This window comes from Rana temporaria, chromosome 8, assembly GCF_905171775.1.
Source record: "Rana temporaria chromosome 8, aRanTem1.1, whole genome shotgun sequence".
Lineage (NCBI taxonomy): Eukaryota > Metazoa > Chordata > Amphibia > Anura > Ranidae > Rana > Rana temporaria.
In genome coordinates, this window is record NC_053496.1 from 132,811,769 (window position 1) to 132,831,747 (window position 19,979).

General features: G+C 38.9%; 1 protein-coding gene across 1 annotated transcript in view; it reads left to right on the forward strand.

The window, feature by feature from the left end:
- Positions 1-19,979, forward strand: part of NRG3 (neuregulin 3) — a 1,094,068-nt gene that overhangs the window by 412,198 nt on the left and 661,891 nt on the right. The window lies entirely within an intron of this gene.

Consider the following 19,979-nt stretch of genomic DNA (forward strand, 5'->3'; position numbering starts at 1 on the left):
TTCTATGCATTGTTTTATTAAACAAACCTTTAAGGTCACATGCTGGGCTAGGACAAGGGGTGGGTAGAAGTGACACTAGGCTTGGATGCATTGGCATTATGTGAATAGGGGATCCAGAGAGTTCCCTTCTTCCTGCCTTCCCTCACTATGTGACACACAGCATCCCATGACCAGGAGAGGGAACGAAGATAAAGCTGCCTTCATTGCTGGGTAGGTGCTGCTGAACACAGTACATGTAAATGAGGGTGGGGGGAGCAAGTTAGCCTCAGAGCTTTCCTCTCCCTCTCATAATCCCCTAGATCCCAGGGGGGATAAAACAAATAGTGAGCAGGTTACATGACACCCATTGAAATGCAATGCACCATGCATTGCTCTTCATAGGGATAACATTAGTGTTACCTGGCCCTCAGAGACACACAGGGCCCCTTCATTTAATGCACCAAACAGAGCCCCCACCCTCCTATTTTTCCTTACCTTTTTATACTATTGCCCAATCATTCCTTCTGACACCTCCTACACAGGGACAGTTTTCATTTCATGTGACATCACTGATGCAGGTGCCATATTCTCCTTCCTGTGACAGCACCAACATAGGCTCTTTTTTTTTCCAGTGACACCAGAGATGCAGGGCCTTTTGTGTTCCTTTTCAGTGACACCACGGGCCTAGGTGTATTGTTTCTTTCTAGTGACACCACTAATGCAGGGGAATTTCTTCCTTCCAGTGACAACACCTATATGGGCATTTTGTCTTCACACTGTTGCTGGGGCAATTCTTTCTACATCACTATTAGCCCCACATTTTACTGCAGGATAAAAGGTGTACTGCTATCAAACTCACATGTAACATATGTTTTGGTGCAGTGTGCCTTATACAGGAATATTAACCCCATCCCCTACGCCACCACCTAGGGGGGTGCAATTTGGCACCTCCGGGCACAGAATGACCCTGTCCTGCCACGGTAAATTGGAAGCAAAGGTTTTTGTTGTACAGTATTTATGGGGTATGGCAATAAGAAAGTTTCAGTGCTTTCTGATCAGGAACACATATGCCAACACTGCATTTCTTCTGACCCCACTGGTTTCATGTATACTCCAGATTAGTAAACCAGTGTCCTTTAAGAGATTAAAGTATTATTTTTACTTTACTTTAAAACAGAAGGTGACCACATTAAGATGAAATATTTTTTTTAGGTTATAAATGATAGAAACCTTGCCTGGCATGAGTCATTTTGACAAATTTATTGTATTTAGCTTTTTTTTCCGACCCAATGTTGGTGTACCTGTAGAGTTTTATTTTGTCAGCTGAAGATAGGACTTTAAGTACTGCAGGCTCAAGGGACTTAAGCAAACATAAAATCTGGGAATTCAGTAGAGCCAGAACACCGCTAGAGTGTTTAGCTCTGGTATTAGCAGTGGGAAAAGGAAGCCTTTTCTGTCTTCCAGTCTATTTAGTAGTGACTTTCATCTGGTAGAGTGTACTACTATGTGATTAACAAGTGAATACGATATGTATCCTTCATAAAGTTTAAAAGATTCAATTTTGAAGCTAAACTCTGGGGAAAATGTAAAAACTTCCCTTGCAGGGTTAAATGCTTATTGTTGTCTTGGATAGGATGTTAAATATACCAATAAAATATAACTAAAGGCAAACTTTTTTTGTTTTTAGTTTTGGATAGAGTGAAGATGGATTAGAACATCTCTCGGTTTTTATTGCTATCTATGGGAGATTTAGGGGAAATTCACCCTGTTTATCAAGTGAAAGTAAAAATCACAAATGTAATAGAGGGGAGATGTTACAATGGAGACACTAGTTCTGGGGGTCCTCAATGGATTCCTTTAATTAGGAGGGATTTCTTTTTACTTCCTGTTTGGCTATGAGACAGGAAGTGAAGGGACAGGGATGGTTAAAAAATAAATCTGAAAGGGGTTATAAACCACCCTTGCTCCCTTGGAAAACATTTTTTTTACCTATAGTGCTACTTTAAATGCTTTTGTTAAATCTGTTTGATGGGTGCGTAGAAACAACTGTTCATTCTACGAGAAACCCTTGCTGTTCTGTTATTAGTTATAATGTTGTCATCTCTACTATATGTGCACTACAGAACACCCCCATGGAAATATATATATATATATATATATATATATATATATATATATATATATATATATATATATATATATATATATATATATATATAAATAAATATATATATATATATATATATATATATATATATATATATATATATATATATATATATATATATACTGTGTATATACATATATTGCTGCAAATTACAGCAGCTACTTATGATCTTCCAATTTTTATGCCATAAACTTACAACCTGGAGAGTGCAAAAACCGGTGGAGATCTGCATAGACACCAATCATCTTCCATTTTTTTTCTCAAAGAAAAATTGTTCTTAATTGAACAAGCTGAAGTTAATAGCTGATTGGCTACCATGCACAGCTGTACCCGATTTTGTATTTTGCAGTTTTAGTAAATCAACCCCATAACACATCATGGGAAACTTGAGATGGTACCAGCGGCCACCCATAAAGTTCCTGACACATGACAGGAAACATGAGATGATACCAGCGGCCACTCATAAAGTTCCTGACACATGACAGGAAACTTGAGATGGTACCAGTGACCGCCAGCCACCCACATGCCTTTTCTTCCTTTTTTATGCATTGTCACCCAAATTATATAATTTAAAGCAGAGTCCCACCCAAAAGTGGAACTTCCGCTCGTTGTATTTCTCACCCCTCCAATGCCACATTTGGCACATTTCGGGGGGAGGGGGGCACGCATACCTGTATTTCACAGGCATCTTGTTCCCACATCCGGGAGCCTCAGCCGCAGGTATTGATGTCACCGCCCGGGCTCCCTCCTCCTCCCTCCCTGGCCACCGGGGCCAGTAGGAGAGAGGAGTGGAGCCTCGCGCATACGCAGTAGGGTTCCCGGCGTGAAGTTTCAAGGCTTCCCTGCCAGGTTCTCTTACTCGCAATGGAGGCAGCATGCACCCGACAGCTGATGGAAACATCAGCTGCGGTGCCGACATCGCTGGATTTCAGGACAGGTAAGTGTTCGATTATTAAATGTGCAGCTGCTGGCTTTTATTTTTGCAGCGATGAGCGGACCTCCGCTTTAATCCCTCTTTAGCTATTTCACTATATTAGGTGTCAAATGCTTTTCAATTTCTTTCATAAAAAAACATTTGAAGTGAAATTATCTGGTATATTAGGAAAGTTTGGCGTGGGGCCTTTTCCTGCATGTGATCACTCCCTATATAATAATTCCTTTAAACAATGAGAAGGATTAGTTATATCTAGAATAATGCACTTGGGATGGTTGAGGGGAAGAATTTTGCGTACCCTATAATATGGCAATGTAATACAGTCAGATAATTTGACTTGTCTGTATTTTTGATCCTGGATCTACCCTATACATTTCAGTGGAATTGTGTTGTTAATATTCATGCTGGCTTTTTAAAATGTGTAAATCACGGCTCTCTGCAGAGATTTTAGATGGATCACTACCAGTATGTGACGAAGTAAAAGCTCTTTCAGCTTTCTAAATATAGCTTCAGATGACTGCTCGCTGCGGCTTGTTACCGTGTTAATTGATTGGTAACCCATGAGGCTTACAATAATCCTCCTCATTACCATACAGTCATTAAGTCAGTCACATATCTCAGTGGGGGACATTTTGCAGGCAGAACATTTAGACTGCGGTTACATTAATCCAATAACTGTTAATATTCAGGTGATGTTAGTTGTCTGCCTATATCAAATAAACACAACAGGGAACATGGGTAGGTAATAATAAATAACCCAACTCAGCTCATCAGGTTGGACACAAAAGAAAAAAAAAATTTTATTGTCAGCAGTAACAAAAAGGAGGGGTGTTGCCCAAGACAAACAGCCAAGTTTATCATTAATTATGTCACTTGAATACCTTGCATTTGATTTCTTGCTATAGAGTACAATATCAGTTTGACTCAGAAATAAAATTCAGCACTGGGAAGTTGTGTACATGTAATGCCGCGTACACACCATCACTTTATGTGATGAAAAAAAACGACACTTTCTGTGAAGTAAAAAATGACGTTTTTGAAACTTCAATTTTCAAAGACGAAGTTGCCTACACACCATCGTTTTTTCACAATGATCTTGCAAAGTGAGGTTACGTTCCACCACGTTTTACCATTGAAGCTTGCTTCATAAGTAGCTTCTGGGCATGCGTGGATGAAAAAACGTCTTAGAAAACAAAGTTTTTTGCTACACACGGTCAATTTCTGTGAAGTAAAAAGTGCACTTTTGAAAAACGACACATAAAATTGAAGCATGCTTCAATTTTTTTTGGTCGTTTTTTACAAGACATAAAACGACGTTTTCCCCCACACACAGTCAATTAAAGTGACGTTTTTAAAAACGTAATTTTTTTTCATCACATAAAGTGATGGTGTGTACGCGGCATTATTCTTTTGTCTCAGCAAAAGACTGGGAAAGGTGTTCTTCTATACAAGCCCATGGTGTAGTCATTTTAAACAATTTTATCAGGTTAAGGAAAATAAAATAACACTCACAAAATAGCTTTAAACACAACAGCAATGTGTGCATGATGTTAAAGCGGAGTTCCACCCAAAAGTGGAACTTCCACTTTAACCTCCCTGGCGGTATGATTATGTCAGATTTTTGATGTTAAAAGCGGTACCATTATTTTGCATGGAAATTTGGCATTTTATATTGAAGGCCTATAATTCTTACAAATAACTCATTTAAATATGTCCAAACAAGAGTTTAATAGACATCTCAGGTATAATAAAGTTTGAAACACAAAATCATAAATTATATTATAATAAATAACTATAAATAATTATAACAAATAATAATATAATAACAAAAATTATTCAATAATGTGATCAAATCAAAATCACAGAAATTTGCTTAGTTGCAGAATTGTCGCTGTCATTACTTTTAGTGTTTGATGATGAATTTCCCCACAAATCGCTATCGCTCAATTCTGCAAGTGATTCTAATTTATTATCGCTGTTTTCTAGCTGGTCTAAAACCACTTTTGATGTAAAGGGACACTTTTTGGTTTCTATGGACAATCTACAGTTTCCAGGCAGAAAAAAAGTGTTTATAATATAAAACTGCATGCAGGGCACTGGACAGACCACCAGGGACAAAGGGGATGTTTATTTATTTGATACAGTACTGTAATCTGTAAGATTATAGTATACTGTATCTATACTGTGTTTTTTACTTTGAATTTGGTGCCAAACTCTATCCCTGTGCGTCGCAACACTCGCAGGGAATGGAACGAGACACAGCAGCTCGCAGATCACAGCGGGGAGACATTGCAGGATCCATGGGACAAGGTAAGCAACCTCTACATGGATCCAGCGATGCAATCCCGAGTGTGGCTCGAAGTCACCACTTTTGGTATGAAAAATTCTCCCCGAGCCTGACTCGGGAATACCGCTCAGCAGATTTGGCATGTCATTTTTTTGGGGGGAGTGTGTACCTTCCTTTTAGTGGGCCACCAAGGCGACTCCTCCTCTCGCCCTAAGTGGTCCCAGAAGATCTGCTGGTCAATAGAAGAGCACAGAGCGACTCACGCATTCGCAGTGCACACCCGGCGTGAAGCTGTAAGCTGTCACGGCTGGGTGCCCACAGTTACGATGACGCCGCCGAGCGGAGGCGGGGGAAAGGAGCGACATAAAAGTTTGTTTTCAACATGAACAAGAGTTGGATCATCTACATGGTATTCTAGGCAGGCGCTCACTGCCAGGCTTGTGTCTGGGGGGCATTCAAAAATAAAAAAAAATAGGAGATCTAAGAGATGACAAAAATAAACCAATTCCAAGATAAATATTCTGTACTCAAAAGAGCAAAATAAATGCCTTTAGTAAGCACAGAGTGGTGACTGGCAGCCACTGCTCCATGTTTTGCCCCTCCATCACTTTTTGGAGCACTGGGATATGGAGGGGACTGGAGTGGCTGACTCAGGCTTCTCAGCAAAGTCCACTGATAGGCTGAGCCAGCTGCCGGTTAGGCATCTAGTTGGATCTAGTTGTGATGTCTGAATATGGGTCACAGAAGTGCAAAAATAAGTATGAGAAGTATGACCAAAAAATCTTTGGGAATACTTTTATTTTTACTTGTACAATGTGCTGTAACTTATAAAATATTTGGTGCAGGAATTCTATGTGACCTTAAAATAATTTCAAGGGATCTGGTTAATAGGGGTGTTATAAATACTGTAATAAATGCTGTTATAAGCACTGTAATGTACCTTTACTACTAAAGGTACTAATGTGCTGTATATAGTCAGGCAACATACTGGGTTTGCTTTACTAAAGTCAAAGTGATTGTTCACTTTTCAAGGGAATTTTTATTTAGCTTAGAGTATTCAGTGAAATTTCACATTGCAAAGAATACCCTATTGCACGCAATAAATAAATGTTTTAAAACGTTTTTCTTTCTGCTTGCACACAGTTGGATGATGGAGGTTAGCAAAGCTTGACCTCATTTACCTAAATGATAAGCACACCTTTGGAACATATTACATGTAACACCCATCTGTAGGGTGTCCCAGCATCTGCACCTCCCCCCAACCGATATACCCTCCCAGACAGCAGACAAGGGATTTGAAAACAGTGCTGCTGTGCGGGGCTCCTTCTCACAAGCCCGCATAATTCATTCCCTGTTTCCTGTGAATGAATACCTACAAATACTGTGACTGAGGGCTTCTCAATGAACCAGTGTCATTGAGTGTCCTCATAGGTCATTGGTCTTCCTGCTATCATGTAACTGCCTACTCACATTCGACTTATGGGGAGAATGGCTATCCTGAGAGTCTGCAGGGGCCAGATATTGCACCTGTGATCTAATGATGATGGGTGCAATACTCTGATGGTTTCTTAGAAAAAAAAATCACCTGCAAAAAAAAGTGCATTTATTTATTTATTTATTTATTTTAAAGCTGAACTTAGCCCTTAAGTTAAGGTTAAGTGTAACATACAAAGTGTAACATAAAGTCGTAATTGAAGAAAAAAAAAAAAGCTGTGGGTGAGCAGGATATTCATTGCAGAAGAGACATGCAATAAACATATCTGCTTGTTCGCAGTTTTCTGTAGAATGTACACTGAGCTGTCCAAGTTCAGCTCAGTTTACATTCCAACACAGTGCCTGTGGTATCGGATGACTGTGATCCAACACATGCACAGAAGTGACATTATCCTGCACCCACCAATCAAGATGGGTAAGGACTGGCCAAAGAGAAGGTGCCAGTGAGGTACGTTGGACCATTGAAGCAGAGGTAAGTATTTAAGGAAAAGTTCCCTAAACAGGGATGAGCCGAATGGTTTGGTTCGCACCAGAACATGCAAAAAATGTGTCTGAATACGCAAACACCATTAAAGTATATGGAACACGAACATGAAAAATCAAAAGTGTTAATTCTAAAGGTTAAATGCAAGGTATTGTCATAAAAAGTGTTTGGGGACCTGGGTCCTGCCCAAGAGGACATGTATCAATGGAAACAAAAGTTTTAAAAACTGACGTTTTTTCGGGAGCAGTGATTTTAATAATGCTTAAAGTGAAACAATAAAAGTGAAATATTCCTTTACATTTCGTACCTGGGTGGTGTCTATAGTGTGCCTGTAAAGTAGCGCATTTTCCCAAGTTTAGAACTGTCCCTGCACAAAATGTAATTTCTAAAGGAAAAAAAGTAATTTAAAACTATTCGTGGCTATTCATGAATTGTCAGGTCCCGCGAGTCATTTTAAATGACTTTTGTCCTTCAGAAATTACATTTTGTGCAGGGAAAATTTTAAACACAGGGAACATGCGCTACTTTACAGGCATACCATACACCCCCCCCCCCAGGCATGAAATTTAAAGGAATATTTCACTTTTATTGTTTCACTTTAAGCATTATTAAATCACTGCTCCCGAAAAAACGTTAGTTTTTAAAAAGTTTTTTTGTATTGATACATGTCCCCTGGGGCAGGACCCAGGTCCCCAAACACTTTTTATGACAATAACTTGCATATTAACCTTTAAAATTAACACATTTGATTCCTTCCATAGACTTTTAACGGTGTTCCGTGGCTTTTTGAATTTGCCGCAAGCACCCCAAATTGTTCGCTGAACGGGCAAACAGCCAATGTTCAACTTGAACATAAAGCTCATCCCTAGTAGTAAATGAGCAGTGGATCATTGGTCAAGTTTGTTGGGGTCCTGTACACAGTGGAGATGGGAAAATACACATTATAATGCAACCACTTTTTCTTTTTTTTTTCTAATAAATCCTATTTTTATTAGTTTGAAAATGTATTATTTTAACAAGACAGAGAACCTTACCAGGAATAAAAAAAGTAATTATTGATGTGACAGGTATCATACTGTAAATGTGACTAAATTGGATGAATTGGTTTTAAATACAAATAAAAAAGCTTTATACAAAACATGCTTTCTGAAAAAAAATCATTAGTATAGCCTGTGACAGCTGCCTATTTACACTTTTTAACTACTATTTGGGAATTTAAACTTTCTTGTTTATTTCCCAGTGAAACAAATGTAAATTAAAAATGTTAGTGGGGTATTCGTGGAGAGCAATTTCTTCCATGCTGAGTCGAATCTCGGTCATTACTGAGAGTAAAAGCCATTGACTGGGTAAAATGAGTGTGTGCTGTCTATCAGAGGTCATTATATTCAGACATGCAGCTTTCATTGAAGTAAACATCAACTCCTGATTACTTTTCCACTTGGACAGTTTTTGGAGTCTTGACAATAAAACCATAAACTCGGGGTCATTAATAACTTATACGTTTAAAGCTTCATTTCTAAAAGCATTATTGAAGGCCAGGAAATGCCTAACCCAAATATCCATTATATGCAATAAATGATTTTTTTTATCATTTGTTTTTAGTGTGTACAAAGCATAGGTTGTACAGAAAAGACAAAACAAAGATACAACTCATTTGAGAACAATGCATTTGTGCAGCAGTAACTAGCAAAACTGAAATGTGGAATGTACTTGTTAATACTTCATAACAAATACCATCACCTTCATCTAGCATGCAGTATGCTATAATATTTATTTTTTTAGATAGGATTTACCTTAAATATGTTAATGTACAGAACACAAAATTTTGCAAACTGTATTAACAATAATTTACCCAATTTAGATGCATACACGGCTCTGCATTTGCATTAAGGGTTTTAAGGGGCCTATTAATACTTGAAGTGGATGTAAACCCAATTTTTTTTTTATGTCACAATGTAGAGAATAAGATTTCCTATCAGCTGTGCCCAGTCTTGCCACACATAGTTAATCCAGCTCTGAGCAATCGACTTTTATTGTTCAGTGAAAATTAACAGACTTCCAGATAAAAACCTGTCTAAATAAAAAGTCCTTTCCATCCCCTTGCTTCGAGTGACAGGGTTTTTACATATCTCGTGCACTAGCTTGGACACATGCACATTCCTGGATGTTTATCATAATATGGGGGGTTGATCCACAGTTCATTGTGAGAGGTAATTTATGTCGCTCGAAGCAAGGGGACGGAAAGGACTTTTTATTTAGACAGGTTTGTATCTGGAAGTCTGTTAATTTTCACTGAACAATAAAAGAGGATTGCTCAGAGCTGGATTAACTCTGTGTGGCAAGACTGGGTACAGATGATAGGAAATCTCATTCTCTACATTGTGACATAAAAATAAAAAATAAACTTTAATCATTTGTTGACTGCAATCTGTATATCAATGTTCTCAAGCAGAGTTCCCCATGCTGAGGGATGTTACCTGTGTCGCCACTATGCATGCATGCATTGTAAATTCACAGATAATGCTGTCACTGACAGCTGCAGATTATAGACTAGCAATTGACAGCCGGTCGGCATGGTTCCTGAACATGTAATCGCTAGACATGTGCACACTGAAATATTTTGTTTCGGAATTTCGTTTTCGTCCGAAAAATTAATGTATTTTGGTTTCTTCCGAAATTAGTTTTTATTTATTTTGTTTCATTAAAAAATGCATTCATCCGAAAATCTGAATTAATTAAGGTCGAATCTGTCATTGAAGGCTTATGGTGTCCGTTCTAAGAAGATTCCAGGGAGCAGCTAAACTGTATGATGCCGCAATCTTACATTTCCGGTCGAATGTTCCGCCTACAAGTTATAGAAGAATTCTAATGTTGTATGACACTAGTAATAATTATAATTAATTAATTAATTAATTAATAATTCTTCTATAGCCTATCGGTTGAACATTCGACCGGAAATGTACGATTGCGGCGTCGTACAATTTAGCTGCTTGTCGAATCTTCTTAGAACTTTCGACAGACACCATAAGCCTTCAATGACAGATTCAATGTTTGTATGTTTTTCGCTGCTTCGTCAAATCTTTGTTGTCCATGTCGAATGGTCTACCCCAACACTGTCTCTATAATGTTGAATCTATTCTCTCTATAATGTCAAATCTTTCCTCTCTATGTAGAATAATCTTGGACTAATAGAGTTAAGGTTAGGCACATTCGACCACAGGTTCAATAGACACAGATTGCTATTGTCACCATCAAGTCGAATCTATCTCCTATCTATATCAAACTGTTGTAGCAACGAAAACTAAAATAAAGCATTTTTTATGTCGGATCTTTCAGGTTTTGGATTCTGTGCGTTCGTTTTCGTTTGTTAAAATGAATACGAAATACCCAAAATTCGGACGAAAATGCATTCGGACGAAAACTGAATGCACATGTCTAGTAATCGCTATAACAGCCAATAATGAAAATCACATGCAAACTGCAAGCAACCTTTTTACCCTACTGAAATAGTTACAGTTTAAATGATAATTATTAGGAATAGTAATAGCAGTATTATACAAAATAAAACAATAATAATAATTATTATACAGGAATTATATAGCGCCAACAGTTTGCACAGCACTTTACAATATAAAGGAAGACCGTATTTTTACAATACAATAAAGTACAAGAGGGTTAAGAGGGCACTGCTTGTAAGAGATAAGTTTGCAGGGATTGCCTAAAGGAAGCCAAAGTTGGGGAAAAGTAGGAGATAGACACACAGTTTTAGGTAGAGAGTTCCAGAGGATGGGAGGGGCTCTGGAGAAGTCCTAGAGGTGAGCATGGCAGGAGGAGGCAAGGGAGCTTGAAAGCAGAAGGTCTTGAGAGGAGTGGAGAGGACAGTTTGGATGATATTTGAAGAAAATACTGGTGATGTTGCTCGGAGCAGAGTTGTTAATGTATGTTGTTGTTAGTTTTTTAATTCGATTTGCTGGGCAATTGGAAGCCAGAGGAGGGATTGGCTGAGAGAGGTGCCAGCATTAATTAAATAGACTAAAGAGCAGAGGTATGCCTATGAGAAGGGAGTAATAACAGTTATAATAATAATAATAATAATAATAATAATAATACGTGATTTAAGAAGGGTAACAATTCTAACTAACACACTTGTGGCAAAAATGACCAAAAATACAAATGTTCTAATTTTTGTCTATTTTTCAGCTTATAATAAATATAATAATCAAATTGTTTAATAACCGTGTATCAAAAAAATATATATATATGTTCTAAAAAATAAATAAAAAGATGATTTAGATAGAAAAACGAGTCACAGACTTATTGGCAGTTCAGCTGAGGCACACTGAAGCCAAATAAATATGGTCTTGACATATGACCTCCATTCAAAGAAGGGTTAGGAACACTCTAGACCACCTTATGACAACCTCCATATTATCTTTATTACTACTACATACAGGTTTACTGCAGACCTTCATTATGACTAGAGGACCAAGAGTCTCTGGGGTTGATTTATTAAAAACAAGTACTGCAGTGGAATTTTCCCCAGAGCTTCATGAATGTGGTACCATTTCACTCTGCAAACAATACTCAATAAAAAGCCAGGAAATTAAAAGCAGATTTTTTGCATGCATGTGATAGGATGACGGAGGTCAGCAGTACTTCACTACATTCACTAAGCTCCGGGGAAAATCCACCTGCAAAGTGCAACTTCCGTTGAAAAATTAACAGCCTATTTACTAAATCAACTCCTGTCTCTGCACTGATTTCTATGATTGAAGTGAGTCCAGTTCAGTTTGATGAGGGGCATTTACTTATGGTCTTAATCAGAAATCTTCTAATCAACAAAATGCATAAAAAAACACAAAACATTAGTGGGCATTTCATAATGCTTAAAGTGGTTATAAACCCTTACAGACCCCTTTTACGTACAGGTAAGCATAGATTAAAGCAGGCCATACACGGTTCGAATTTCGAATGAATTTTTCTTTTCAAAATCAGAAAGTTCGTTTTTTTTGTGATCCGATGATGCCACCATTGATTTTCTAAATTCGGCCGACAAAATATTCATGTTGCCGGGAATGTTCGTTTCTCTCCGGGAATATTCGTTTCTCTCCAGGAATATTTTTTTCTTGCACATGTGCGTTTTTTTTTCTATTACATTTCTCGCACGATTCTCCCATCATTGATCAGAAAATCGTTTGTTTTTCTAAAAATTTCCAACATGTCGGATTTCTCAAATTTGCTTGCCGCACGAAAATCGGCTGTTGCTGCTAACGTTGCGAAATACGAATGAAAATTATTTCATACGATTTTCTAAAGAAAATTCTTTCGAAATTCGAACCGTGTATGGCCGCCTTAAGGCTTACCTGTAGGTGCAAGAAATATCTCCTTAACCTACATGGTTAAGGAGATATTTGCAAGAAAGGCGGCACCGATGTCTATGGCGCATGTGCACCATAGACAGCGGTGCAGGTGCACTGAGCATGCCGCTAGTGAAGGCGATCATGCCGTCACTTCTGACTCCCGCACACATGCGCGGGAATGACGTCATCGCTGCTCCAGCCAGTCAGAGGGGTGCTGGAGCAGCGATTCCCGGAAGTCATTCTGAGGAGGTGTCCCAGGACTTCTGCGGGGGCTTCGTTCTCAAATAAGTAATTCATAATGAGCTAGTATGCTATGCATACAAACTCATTATGCCTTTGTTTTGTTTTAGGTTTTTTTTTGCTTTGTTTTTTAAGAGAGGGTTTACTTCCTCTTTAAGTTTACTTCTGATTTTTTGTTGCTTTAAAACAACTGTTATTTTCGACCTATGCATCTTAGGTTTGGAAAAAGTAAACCATGAAATAGAAAATCTTTTTGAGGAAAGATTGAACCTTAAAAGTGGATTTCACATTACCATTAAAAAGAGCTTCCTTACTATAGTTAATATTCAGCACGGGATGGAAATATGGACTGATATGTCTCTTAAACCATTTCTGAGCTTTTTAGTTTATATTGTCTACTTATCTTCAACCATAACTTTTTAAACAACAGCAAGATTTTTGTTGTGTTTAGTGCTAGTGATGCTGATGAATGATAGTTTGTTTGGCAAACTTTTACAGTCTTTCAATAACGAATGCTATTTCTTAAATGCTATAATCCATCAAAGCAAATCAAATGTCACTCTGTTGGAATTACACCAAGACAGGATGGATTTCTGATCTCTATTCTCTTAAAGGTAAATGCATTTCAGAATTATCACCCACTTAGCATTCTTTATTGAATTTGTCTGTTCATATGGAGAACAAATGTAGTCTGAGGTCCCTTAAATTCCATGGATGCCTTTTAAACGTAGTGTGACTCTTGTTGTGCTGCTACTCTAGCTCAACTGTATTGTTACTAGTGGCGCCATTTTCAGTACAAGTGTATAGTATTGGTTATTCCTCATATAGACAGTCTGACTTTTGACCGTGCAAAAGTCTGCCGGGACCCCGCCGGAAGTCCGACGGACAAAAAGAGAACAAGTTCTCTTTCTAAGGTCAGTCGGACTTCCGATAAAAAAAGTCCGATGGAGGCTACACACAGTCGGACTTTCCGAGAAAAAAAGCCCGTCTGACTTTTTTTCTTGGAAAGTCCGGCTGTGTGTACGAGGCGTTAGTGTCCTCTGCATTTTTACTTATTTCAACATTTCTTTTGCTGCAAGAGGCATTTTTGCATATTTTTCACACATGTTTAAAAAATAATTTTAGCTCTGAAATTTTATAAAACCCTCATATATTTTTTTAAAGCAGACAGTCTAGACAATAAAATAGGGGTAGCTCCAATTTTTTATGTTACACTATATTAGTGCAATAGTGTATGAAATGCAAAATGTCAGTATAAAATACACTAAAGGTAGTTTTAGGGCACACAAATGCAATACATTACCCATTTTTGGGGTAACATATAAAAGAGGAGGTTATGCCGATTTAATAGATGCCCAACATGTCAAGCCTTAAAATTGCATGCAGGAGGTCTGGTGCTAAAATGATTTCTCTCGTTTCAGCAGCAATATGTAACATGTGTATTTCAATTTGCGTTTTTTTTGCATAGGCACCCATGACACATGCATTCATGTTTGTACATGTGGGCTTAGGGGGGCTTCAAAAAATAAATTGGGGAAAATTTTATGCATTTGGGTATATTTTTTTTATACATTTTTTTTACTTACATTTTTTTCACCCTAAATAGTCCCCATGTGATGATTTTTTTGGTGACAGATTCTCTGACTGGGGTCTAAAAGACCACGGATGTCTCACCTGCCCTTCAATTAGACAAATACAGTGCATATTGGAAAGTGAAATAGGGACCCGGGAACTAATGTTTTTCAATTTGCGCAAGTGTCAGCAAGAGGCAGGGGATGAGAGCAAATGCATATCTGCTTGCCCCCCTCTATCCGGTGGCACCCACCATTCTGATCAGCAGTCAGCTTGTCAAATATACATACACTCTGAGTGTGTGTAAAACACCCTGCTGTCAGGTCCATACAACATACAGACTTGGCATTGAAAGGGTATTTTCACTTCTGTTGTCAAAGTTAAGAAGCCCCCCCACTATATGTTTGTTATGTGTTCCTATTATCACGCCATAATGTAGAAAGAAATGTTTGGACAGCCGCACTCTGAAAACTTTTACCAATAAAAGGCAACCGAGAGGTTTCTTCAAACACCACACATCACAGCAAAAAATAGGGGTATACAGCTGACACGTTTCACGCTATTGGTTCGTGCTTAATCATAGCTAGCATGTAAGAAAATGCACAAAAAATATATAGTATCAAACAAAAACCATATGATCAACATCAACCAATGATAGATTGTTCCCAATTAGATGGGAATCCTTCACAGGTGTCCATTAATTAGATATAATTTCTTTCTACATTTGCTTCGTGCATTGCCAGCACCTTGGTTTCTCTGAGAGGACACGGATTCATCCACATACCCACCTGGAGCGGTGATTATCATTTCTCTATTATCACGGCATACCTAGAAAAAAAGAACATGTAGAAATCATACAAATATAAGCCACTCTTCCATAGATGTTGAAAAATAAAACATATACCACTCTACTACAATGCATACTGTCCAACTGCTAATCTGGACAATTGTTTTACCCCAGATTTTTAAACCCTACTTGAATAAAAGTTTGTGCTTCCTATTCCTTTTTTCTCCTCTCTTTAAACAAACAACCTCCCACATAAAAGTAAAAAAAAGAAGAAGAAAGACGGAAATCCCTTTGTTAGGCCCTCATTTACACAAGTGTACCTATGCATACAACCATGTTAAAGGGCTGTCATGATGCACAGATGTTCCATCCATCCACATTCAGGAAGTCCCATTCATGTTTATTGGGATGCAGTGTCTGCAAGGGCATGTGTTGTCTGTCCCAATATGTCAGCTGTGTGGGTGGGTGTCCCCAAATGCAGACAGTGTGCCAAAGACAGAGCATGCTGTTGTTTTTTTTACAGTTGTGCTGCAAAAGGAGAGATATACTTTGTTATTGTATTTTCTCTAATTACAGGCAAGCTAGCCATCGTCCTGACCCTAGAGCAAGCATGTTGATTTAATGGAACTGGCTTCCTTAATGGACTTCTTAGTTGGGTTTTGAAGAAATCAGTGTTTTGGTCAGTTTTTGATTGCATAGAGGAATGGGTATGGGTGGCAGAGGTGATATTTTTAAGTATAGCCATAAATACATAGTTGTCACATTATAAGTTACCTTGTCAGTACTCTCCCTTTGGATCATTATACAAGCAGGTAAAAAAAAAAAAAAAAAAGAACAGACACTTTGTAATAACATGTCAGTGCATTGAAAGATATTCTGCTTCATGAAACCAGTGAAATTTCAGAGTGGAAGACCAAGAACCCGTGAATAAATATAATGTTAGAACAACAAATAAGCTGGAACTGATGTGATGTCTGCTGGTATGTTTTGCTCATTTTCTTTCTTCCCTGATGAACTCAAACTAAGATTAGAATGCAGGAAGGGGGTTGCTTTTTTACCGAAATAATCAGATAGGAACATATCTCAAGGTACTGAATGACGAGTGACATATATAATCACACCCCCATATAATTTAGTGCAATTCGCAAAATGAGTTGCTGTCATATTATATTTTGACATGCATTTCTTTGTGTTATATTTCTCATATACACATTATGACAAAAATCAGGGTTTCCTTTTGACAACACAAAGCTATAGCATTCGAAAGGAAGTAATGGTGAGTTTTTACTACACATACCAATAAGATGTGGAGAAAAAGAGTAAAAAGGAAATAAAAAACAGGTGCTGAAAAGCAATTAGTATAATATGTCCAAAATATAAAAGATAGAAAAATTAATTTGCATGTTATAAATTAAAAGATAAACCTCAAGCAAACAGATAAACAAACTGAAGTACATGGATTATATGTGAGCTGTCTTACTTGTCAAAAGATCTGTCACTACATTCAGCACGATTTGTGATCCAGACATCCCTGCCAGACAGCATAGCCAGGTCTGAGAGTATTGTCTGCTGCAGTAAGGTGATACAACAAACACTGCAGCCCACTAACAGATAACAAAGGAACAGCAGGACAATGATGACATCATGTTTTTGTGCTGCAATCCAATAAGTATGCTGCTTATAGTTATTTGCAAAACAAAAGTGTCCTAATTGGCTTATACAGCTGAATTTCCATTTCCCATTTAGAGAAGTTAAAGTAGAACTCTAATATATATATATAAATATATATATATAACTAATCTTAGTTCGATCTTGTGATAAGCCCCATGTCAGTCAGAGTCAGCTGTAGGGGCAAGGAGAGAGCACTCAACAACAACTAGAATATTCGAGCAGTGACTTACCGCTTACTATGGCATATCCATTGTCCATCTAATGTAAGGGGAGGGAATGCGCTGGACATCTAATCTTACAGATATAACTGGCCCTTTTGATAACAATCATAATGCTGATGCGGCCCACGATTAAACTGAGTTTGACACCCCTGCTATAGAGGTACTCTTGATGAAAGCAAGAATTGGCCCTGCTGTCAAAAATTTTAATTTGATGCCCCGCTCAAGCAGTTGCAGAAAATTGATCTTTGGGTGTTGGTGGTGCCTTTACAGAGGTATTATTGATGAAAGCAAGAATTGGCCTTGCTGTCAAAAATTGCAATGATATGCACCTGTCAAACAGGCGCAGACAAATTGGTCCTTGGGTGTTAATTGGGCCCATGAAACCTACACGATTTTTTTAATTCCAGATGAAATCAACACCACAAACCTATGCAGCCTAGTGGACAGAGCAGTGGTCAGTGTAGTATAGGTGACAGAGCAGTGGTAAGTGTAGTGGACAGATCAGTGGTCAGTGTAGTGGACAGGTCAGTGTAGTGGTGGTCAATGTTGTGTAGTGGACAGAGCAGTGGTCAGTGTAATGGACAGAGCAGTGGTCAGTGTAGTGGTCAGAGCAGTGGTCAGTATAGTGGTGGTCAGTGTTGTGTAGTGGACAGAGCAGTGGTCAGTGTAGTGCAGTGGTCAGAGCAGTGTAGTGGTCAGTGTAGTGGACAGAGCAGTGGTCAGTGTAGTGGTCAAAGCAGTGGTCAGTGTAGTGGTGGTCAGTGTTGTGTAGTGGATGGAGCAGTGGTCAGTGTAGTGGCGGTCAGTGTTGTGTAGTGAACAGAGTGGTGGTCGGTGTAGTGGACAGAGCTGTGGTCAGTGTAGTGTAGCGGTCAGTGTAGTGGTGGTCAGTCCAGGTAGTTGAAGTGATAGATGATACCGCTCTAAAAACTGCTGATTTTTTGATTTTGCTTCCTTCCCACTAAACCAAAAGGGTGCTAGCTATGAGTAAGCATCACATGATGTGAAACATGTCAGCCACCTGTTTCTGTTGTTCAGTTCATTTTGACTGTATGGCTTTGGTTGTTTTTTGGATTTTACTTGTACAATAAAGACATTGTTTTAAGGAGTGCAGCAGTCCAGGATCTTCTTTTATCTAGTGGTGGTCAGTGTTGTGTAGTAGACAGAGCAGTGGTCAGTGTAGTGTGGTGGACAGAGCAGTGGTCAGTGTAGTGGTCAAAGCAGTGGTCAGTGTAGTGGTATGGACGGTGTAGGAATTAGGTAGTGTAGTGGTCAGGGTAGTGGACAGGTAGGTCAGTGTAGTGGCCAGTATAGGAAGCAGGTAGGTGTGTGTAGTGGTCAATTAGGTTAGTGTTTGAATCGGGTAGGTTACTGTAGTGGTCAGTGTAGGAATCAGGCTGGTCAGTAGGAAGGGAAGGGACTCTGGGAGTGCTAAAAGCCTACAGGTTAGGGGGCGCAAATTACTTGCCTTCCCCCAGGCGCTGACAACCCACGCTACCCCACTGCTGGCAGGTGAATGTGTTTTACATGAAAGTGCTTGATTCACCACCAGTAAATGTTAGGGGAAAGTCACATTCACTGCTTTATAGATGTGCCCCTTGGACCTTGGTCCCATTTTCAAGCATACATTTTACGCTTGTTTTATGATCATCATTGAACATTTTTCCAGGCCAGTGAAGAACAACTGTTATAAGACATATTAAGAGCTAGCAAGGAGTTTCTATGATTTCTCTTTCATTATTAGCTGTGTTCTACACGCATCTGGCATTAAAAGAAAGAAAAAAACTCAGCTGCAGTGTGCTAATTGGATAAAGCAGAATTCAATAATTGTTCTGCAGTGGATGCTAAAATTGAAGAATGCTGTGTTTACCTTTTATCTGTGATTTATGGCTGCAGCTTTTTGGAGGGTGGCGGAAGCAGAGGATGTTCTTAATTAACTGAGCTGTTTTTCTCTATAAATGCCATTTTCTGAGACTGTTTGCCAAAAATAGTGAAAGATCCCTTATATTAATTATATGACATGCTTTTGGCTGATACCAGTCAAGTGAGAACTATTTTAATTCCTCTGCCCTGCAAATAAAAGGTTTATTGTGTTTAGTGACATTTCTGTTCACAAATGTATTCTAATTTTAAAAAGATTTCCTACAGTTCACAAAAAGAGCATTATCATACATATACAAAAACAGATATGCCACATTAACCAGCTTTAGGATGCCAAATGGTTGGAGCAGGGCCCGGCCCCACCATGGGTCCTGGTGGGTCCATGGGATCCAGGCGGATATATCCCGCCGCCAGCAGCTGCCGGAAATGCACTGTGAGTGTGACAAGTATGCTATTGCCGCACACTGCCACCTAGTAATGGTCTCTCTATCTCCTCTCCTTCTGCTCCTGTGTATGCCTGGGGAGCGACCGAGTGGGAAAAGTCACAAGTGACAAGCAGCATTGGTTTGGAGTGGGTGAGCATGGCTTGTGGGGTGGTGGCAGAGCCAGAGTGGTGCATGGGTAAGAAGCAGAGCAGGTTTCCTGACTGGAAGGCCAGGCCACCGGAGCACATTACGCATAAAAGAACATGCTACAGTACCAGTATCCACTATGTATTGAGGAGAAGGCTGAGGCTGCAGGTAATGGGTTTGGAGTGGGAGCGGCAGATCTCACATCCCCAGAGCACTGATCAGATGTGGAGTGAGCTGACTAGCATGTAGGTCCTTCTCTCCAATGTGATGGCTTCCTGTGGATTGTCTGATGAGCCAGACGTGACACTGATAGGCAGCACTGGTGGGCAC